This window comes from Phyllostomus discolor, chromosome 3 (assembly GCF_004126475.2).
Source record: "Phyllostomus discolor isolate MPI-MPIP mPhyDis1 chromosome 3, mPhyDis1.pri.v3, whole genome shotgun sequence".
Lineage (NCBI taxonomy): Eukaryota > Metazoa > Chordata > Mammalia > Chiroptera > Phyllostomidae > Phyllostomus > Phyllostomus discolor.
Genome location: NC_040905.2, coordinates 132,025,358 through 132,033,384, shown reverse-complemented (window position 1 = coordinate 132,033,384; position 8,027 = coordinate 132,025,358). Strand labels below are relative to the sequence as shown.

The 8,027-nt window shown below is 41.6% G+C and overlaps 1 non-coding gene across 1 annotated transcript; it reads right to left on the bottom strand.

Moving 5' to 3' along the window:
• Positions 1 to 5,998: 5,998 nt before the first annotated feature.
• Positions 5,999 to 6,101, bottom strand: LOC114512604. The gene has a single exon (XR_003685817.1). It is a non-coding gene; the product is annotated as a U6 spliceosomal RNA (small nuclear RNA).
• Between the last annotated feature and the right edge of the window lie 1,926 nt (positions 6,102 to 8,027).

Sequence of the window (8,027 nt, the reverse complement as noted above, 5' to 3'; positions counted from 1 at the left end):
CAGCTTCTCAAAAGTTGCAGGCTGGGGGACTCCTCTTTTCTTAATCCCAACTAGTAACATGTTTTTTCAGTCTTTTCTCACCAGAAATTCCTCCTACTATGTGGCAATCAAATCAATGGTGGTAAAAGTTTTAGGTGGAAATTAGGCTCTTCCATGTGATCACAAGGACAGCATTTCAAGGACCCATACAGAAGATTGCGGGGTGGCAAGATGGTTTATGCATGTGAAAATAGAAGCTACCCCCTTGGGTTTCCAATGTGCCATCCCCTTTTATCGCACTATGGAATATCAGGGCCAGAAGTAGAGTCAATGCCCAGATATTCTGTGCCTTATCAAAATACAGTCCAGTCAAGCATCTAGCTAGCTTAGCATGTGTTTTCCAGCTGCAGTCCATTGCTTTGCTGTGGTATTCAGTCTCACTTGTGGAGCCCATGTGTGGAGTCCCTATGGCCATGGTCCATGTGGCTGCTAGGGCCACATAGCTATGGAGAAAGGACTCATGAATGCATGGGGCAAGTGCAGGTCACCTGGGCAAGAAAGAGAGCTTCTTTGTTCCCCTGGGGTTATATCAAGGAACTTGGGTTTGAGGTGGACCAGGTTCTTTCTTAGAATGGCCAATCAACTTCCCAAGTTTCCATGGCCTTTGGATAGGTTTACACCCCCTGACAGGCCACTATAGTCTAGCACCTTCCCCTGCATCCCCCAACAATCCAGGATGGAAGGGAGGGAGCAGTATTAATTCCCTTGACAGAGCACAGTGATGTGGTCCCCTGGAGTGTGAAAAGCTGTAGCTTCCTGATGAAGCAAACAAGTCCCTGCTTTCCAGTTCATTAAGTTCAGTGTCTAGTCTCTTTTGCCCCCCTTTTCAATATCTACCTAAACACCAACATAACAAAACATTTTTAAAAATGCTTAATAGATGTGAACACAAAGATATTTGGTAAAACCTGATAGAGACATATAAAGGTTTTTAAAAAACACATTTACTTAAGTAAAACAAAGTGAGCCTATTTTTTAAATATTAAGCAAATAACAAGACAGTTGATGCACAGATAACTCAAAATTTGTTCCAATGGTATTACAGTGGGCGTCTGGGAGCCTGGCCCCACAGCAAAGACAGGAGACAGTTTCTCCTTGCTCTGGGCTGATAGATGTATGTGAAAGTGTTCTAGTCTCCCCAGAGCACTAAACAGGTGTTGGGCAGTTGCACATTTATTTCAGTTATGTCAAAAATTCAAATATTGGGTTGGCCAAAAAGTTTGTTTAGTTTTTTTTCCATATAATAGCTCTAGTAGTGTTTAGTTGTCTTTAACTGCATTTGAAACAATTCTGATAAATTATATTATGATAGCTCTCATATCAGCATGAATGTTAAAAAACATCAAAATTGGTGAATTTTTGTGTAGCCATTTTAATATTGAAGATGGAAGAAAATAAGCAACATTTGTGGTATATTATGCTTTAGTGTTTCAAGAAAGGTAAAAATGCAACTGAAAGGCAAAAAGAGATTTGTGCAGTGTATGGAGAAGGTTCTATGACTGATCAAACATGTTAAAAGTGGTTTATGAAGTTTCTTGGTACTATCGATATTGTGGCCAAATAACCCTTTGTTGTGGGGTTGGTTGTCTTATTCATTGGAAGATGTTTAACAGGCCCCCTGGCTTCTACTCACTAGAAGCCAATAGCAAAAGGTAGCTACTCAAAATATCCAAATCAATAAAGGTATTGGTGAAATGAAAAATGTGACTTTTATTTTATGAAAAAAACTAAATGGAATTTTTGGCTAACCCAAAAGTATGTACCCCTGGTAAAAGTCCAAAGTGTACCAAAATGCTATACACAGGAAGGACTCCCTCACAGAGCCCCTCCTCTGAGGCCCCCACAGTGCAGGAAATTAAATAAATGAGCTGGCAGGGAGGCTGAGTCCTGCAGATTGATCAAATCTGTTCCAAATATCAGCATTTTAAACATTGATTCTTTCCCTCCCTCTCTCTCTTGACTCTGTTTCCCTGTAGGTACTGTTTTTCATTTCTTTCTGTAGCTTAAATAAGAGGAAGAGGAGAAGTAGGCTGAACTTTTTTAAGACCAAGCAATTACGGTAACTTTTTTCTGTAAAATGTACTTCTTGGCTGGCACTGTGTGGCTTAGAGATTCCACCTAGGAGGGGCACTACAGTGCCACCTCCTGGATAATTTCTGTTCCTCCATGGTGGAGACCAAGTTGATCCCTGTATTTCCAGGTCAATCAACATATGCCCCTCTTTCCTCCCACAGTTAATTCAACACACAAGATCTGACAAATAAAAATAGAGACAGAGCTCAGGAGAAACTAGACTTGGTGCAAAACCTCAGAATCAATGGCAATACCTCAGGGTCAGGTCAAAGTGGAACCATCTCTGGTGGGACTCACACTAGAAGAGTGTTCAGGTCAAGGCTGAGCACTGCCTTCCTTTACCCAGAAGCAGAAGAGGAGAACCCAAAGCTTTCTAATGAGACCATTTCAAAAATAAACAAAATGTAAATGAAATCAAACAAGGTAGGTTTGGCTGCCCTTGGCAGCAGAAACCAAACTGGAGAGACAGGCAGTGGTGCAAAATGAAAGAGTTTATTCAAGTGCTGACCTAGGTGAATGGTGGACTCCCATCTCAAAGACCATCCTCCCTTCCTGCTCAAGTCCCCAGTTCCTGTAGGAAGAGAAAGGAGAGGGCTTTCTTTCTCTATCCAATCACCTTGCTAGCGCTTGGCATGCTGTGGTCCCTTTCCATTCATCCCTTTAGTCTCTGTCCCCCCAGTGCAAGAATCTATCTCTGCACCATCCTGGACAAAGGGTGAGACTCTCCAGTGTCCCACCATGGTCCACGGTATCAGGATCAGAGAGGAGCATGAGGCTGCAGGCCCCCCAGTCAGGAAACCTGGAGGTGCAGTAGCCCTCAGCCAGTCTCCTGATGCTGGACATGGCACCTGCATATCTGGGGGAGCCAGGTGGTGTCCACAGAGCCCCCCTGGATACCTGCATGCTTATGTCCTCTGTGCTGCCCCCACACAGCCAGCCCTTCCAACTGTCTATGGTAACATATGGACTGCCCATCTGGGTAAGTGCCAAAGACTGAACAATTTAGCTGGCAGGTGGTGTGGAAATGTTTGTTGTATGCAACAACAACAACAACAAAAACCCACGGAAATCAATCTAATATTAATATTTCTACCTTAGCTTTCTTTGGTTAGCATTTGTCAGGTATTCCTTTTCTCTCCTTCTATGTTTCATTTCCTATGTCTGACACACATTGAATGTAGGATGAAACATTATGAGTCTGAAATTATTCTTGTCCTTTTCCCCACTAACTTAGCCATGTGTAGTCAGCTATGCCCTCTGAAATGCAGCCCAGGGCAGGAAACCTATAATGCAATGGACATGGGAATCCAGAAGATATTGCTTGAATTCTTATGTTTGACCTTTCCCCCATCTAATCTTATGATTGGGAGGACCATGACAAGTGATTGAGTTTGAGTGTTAAAACTTGGCGAAAAAATAAAAGAGACTAACTAGAGCTTTTTACTAAATGTGGCCTGATAATATTCCTCTTCCAAGACTTTTCCCAGTTTTAAAGACAAAATATTTTAGGCAAATATTTAATAATTATTAGGGACCAGTTAATCAGTATCTATCCTGTGTGGAACAGTGGTTGAGAGAGTGATTAACGAAGGAACAGAAATCTACAAATTTGTTGCTTACTGGGACTGTGACCCAGACTCAAATACAAAGTTGATATTAACAGAGCCTAGGTATTAAGTGCATGGGTTTTGGCATCAGGCAGATCTGAGAGCTAATCTCAGGCCTGCAAGTTACTAGACTCCTTAGCAAAACTCCATCAGCATCAGTTTCCTCACCTGGATGGAGGCAATAATTCTACTCCACAGGAATTTTGGAAGGACAACATGAGAAAAAGTACATGTTCTACTTTAAAACTAGACTCTTGGTTCATTTGGATACTATACAATGTAGCAATACACAATACAGGATATTTTTAAGTCACTCAGAATCATTGTACACCAGCAGCAAAGTCAAACAAAATTCAAAGCCAAGCTAGTAAGACTTGTGCTTGGTGACTAGGGAATCAGAGCACTGACAAAACCCCATTTACCCTCACTTTTTGACCATTTTTCCTACAGATGTACTATTACCCTCCTACTTTGGGGACATAATGTTTTCCTTAGATATATTAATAATGTTTATTTATTTATATGTAGCCTTACATCATATTGTATTTTCTTGAGGTCACATCAAGGTTATCTTGTTGAGCTTTTTAGATTAACAAATTTCCCTCAGTACATATTTACCATCAAACCTGAGGGTTTATCTCATACTCATATACTTTTAAATTCTTGATGACCAGCCACTTCCAAAGCATTAAATTTCTAAACTTAACCAAGAATTTGGCCTGTATAACTTTGTATATTATGAAAGAACTCAGTCAGTGAGCATGATTAAAAATCTCCATTTAGTCCAGCCAGTGTTTACTTCCTGAGGCATGTGTGACAAATCAAAGGCATTTATTACATGCTTAGTTACTTAGATGGTATGCCCTAAGGCTTTTTAAAATATTGTTTTATTGATATTTCATTGTTCAGTTGAAGCCTTTATATATATTTTATCAGTGACACAAAAAGAATAAGGTAACTTTAGAATGGGTCTTGTGTGGGCCTAAAGATTACAGAGAAGCTAGAGGGAAGGAGGAGAGAAGTTTAAAAATACAATGCTACTCCTGCCTCAGGTGGTTCCTAGATATATATGGTTTTGACATTCCAAAATCATCAAATGAAAGAACCACCCATTCCAGAGACATGAGTCCTGTAACTGGACATAATATTTAGTTTCAGTCAGTCAGTACCCAGGATCTGCCTCTTATGCTGACATTTCAGAAGCACTGTGAAGAATGCCTACCTCTGGGTCTAAGAGACCAGAGTTGGACACATAGATGGCATCCTGGGTGTGTGCACCCAACCCCATTTAATTTACCATCTAAGCCAGGAGGGTTTAGTCAAGATTCTGTTACTGAGCCAGTGCAGCTTCATGGGGAACAGCCATTCAGGAGAGGAAGAAATTATCTCTGTCAGCTGCCCAGTGGAGCAGGTCAGACTGCTGTATAAAGCAGACTGGGCATTCCATCTCTTCTCTTGGGAGTGGCCCTGAATCCTCACATGTCAGGTGACAGACATGTCTCAGAGAAAAACACTGTGTTCTGCCAGAAACTACTGTGTGGCTCCGTGAGCCTTGAGCCAACACTCTGTACATAGGACCTCCTCTTTCACTGAGGCTCACAAGCTCAATGTGTCCAAAACAAGAATCATGTCCACCTCTCCAAACCCCTTCTATCTGTGCTTCTTGTTCCAGTCACTAGTACCACCATTATCTATACAGAATCATGGACATCTTTTTTGACTGGTCCCTTCCCTCACGCCCAGAGCAAGCCATCAAGTTTATACATTTGCCCTCTGACTTTTCTGAAATCTATCTGCTCCTCTCCATCTGAACTCCAAAACCCTAGTTAAAGTAGCACTCATCTCTCTCCTGGAGAATTCTGACACCTTCCCAACTGGTCAGCCACATTCACTGTCTCTCCACACATTCTCCACCCTAGTCCAGGGTGATCTTTTCAAACACAAATTATGTCACTGCCCTGATGAAAGCCCTATACAACCTACCACTAGTCTTAGGACACAGATCAATATTAGTTTCAGTGTGAGATGGCCTTTGCCTCATCTTGGGCCATACAACCTCCCCCAAATCTTGACAAACCAGCCCTGCTGGCTTTCCTCTTGCCCATGCTCCCTCTTCCCACAAGACATTTGTACCTGCTGCTTCCACTATTACAATAGGACATTCCCAGAATCACCCCCCTTTTATCTTATTGTGGCAAAATTTACATAACATAAAATTTAGCATTTTAATCATTTAAGTATACAGTTCAGTAGTATTAAGTACATTCACATTGTTATGCAAAAATGTGGAACACTCTACAAATTTGAGTGTCATTCATGCACAATGGCCATGCTAATTTCCTCTATATTGTTCCAATGTTAGTCTACATGCTGTTAAAGCAGGCACCCACCCCCTTTTGACTATGAAGTATGGCTCATTCTATAGATCTCAATTTAAAAGTCACTTTAAAAGATTCAGGAAAACTTTCCAAAACCCTGCCCATCACCCTTCACACACCCTCTTGGCTGCTTTAGCACCCAGCATGAGTAAAATGGTTGCTTGCTATCTGTCTCCCTCACTGACTGTGATCACCATAAGGGCAGAACTCAGGGCCTAGAGGATTGCTAAGCACATAATAGGAGCTCAGCACATCCTAGTTAAATGAATGATTGAATAAAAGAATAAAGAAATGCAATTCTATAAGTAGTAAAGGCAACCTTTGATATTATTGCAGAATATTAAGTTGTTCTGCATTGTGTTGAATTTTGTTCCACAGTGGAATCTAGGCTTCACCTTTGGAAAATGAAAACTATTATGACATATTTTTTTATTTTTCAAAAAAAATATTAATTTAGACTTTACCTCTCATAAAAGAGGAAAAATACCTGATAGTCTTTAAAGAGTATGTTTTCTTTTGATTTGATTCACCAAGGTTTCAAAACTATTGACTATTTACTCAGACATCTGCAGCAGTTTGTAATTTCTAAAAACTAATGTAAAGTAGAGCTCATTTTAATAAACTTGCAAGACACTCAGCTTGATCCTGCCCACTATGTCTGTAGAGAAACTCCCACCACCTGTTGAGGCTGACAGTGGTGTCTAGAGATGGCTTTCTCTGGAATATGAGTTGTACATGGAGAACGTCTTATCCTTGACTCTGGGAATCCCTGCTATGGTCCAGACAGGCTGCATCTGGGCTTTCATGGTACCAAAGACTCCACCCCCGAGTTACAGCAGGAACAGCTGACATACATGACCCTTTATACTTGATGTGTTTTTCATAACACTAGCAGCTAAAGATCATCATCGTCATCAACAACAACAACATCCTAATTTTGCAGAGGAAGGGATGAAATGGAGAGGTCAAGCAGCTGGCCTAAGATAACTCAGCCAGGCAACTGCTTTGGATGCCAAAACACTGCTCTTTTCACTCCATTTGTCTCCATGTCATTAACCACTGTATTTTTAGAGGCAACTTCTATTATAATGGCACCCTTGAAGTAGTATAAATAAAGAGGTTCTGGCCGCCTTTTCCCATGTGCGCAGCCATGGAAAGTAGAAAGAAATGTGGCTGGTGATTATATGTTCTTTAATGTGACTGTACACTTAGCACTTGATTGCACACTCTGTGGTTAATCAGTGAGTGTGTGCTGACTCCCTGGCTCAGATCAAAAATCTGAGAGGAGATATTACGTGATGATTCAGACTGCCCGATAAAACACAAAAACCTAAAAGCCCTGAGACTATGAGCTGTCCCCAGGCTCTGTCTTCACTGAAGACAGTATCCTTATACACACACAGTCTGGGAGCTGGTTCTTGCCCTGGTTTTCTGAAAAGTTTCACTTAATCTTGGGGGAAAAGTTAGGATGCCCTCTGCTTCTAAGAATAGGCTCTGGTAGGCTAAGTCCCTCAGGTTTTCTCTAAATCCTGGCTGGCCCTACCCTCTTCATGGAGAAAATGGTGAAGAACACACTGATCTCTTGGATCAAAATGAGAACACATTAATCTCTTGGATCATAATGCTCCTACTGCAGGATCAGAGCATGCTTACTTAACACTGTGGGCTCTTGGCTGAGGAGGCAATGAAAGGGAGTGAGGCGCCTGCATGAGCTCATGGACAAAACCTTCTGACACCTGTCCCCTTGCCACTAACTCTTGTGTCCAGCCTTGGACCCACTGAGCCAAAGGTTCCAGTGATGAAAAATGTCCCTCAGGCTGGCATTTCCCATCTTCCCACTAGGTTTTCCTTTTTTTGTATCTACAAATCTGCCTTTCATCACCCCTACCATGTGCTCCCCTGAGTGGCATGTTCCCTGTGACCCTCATCA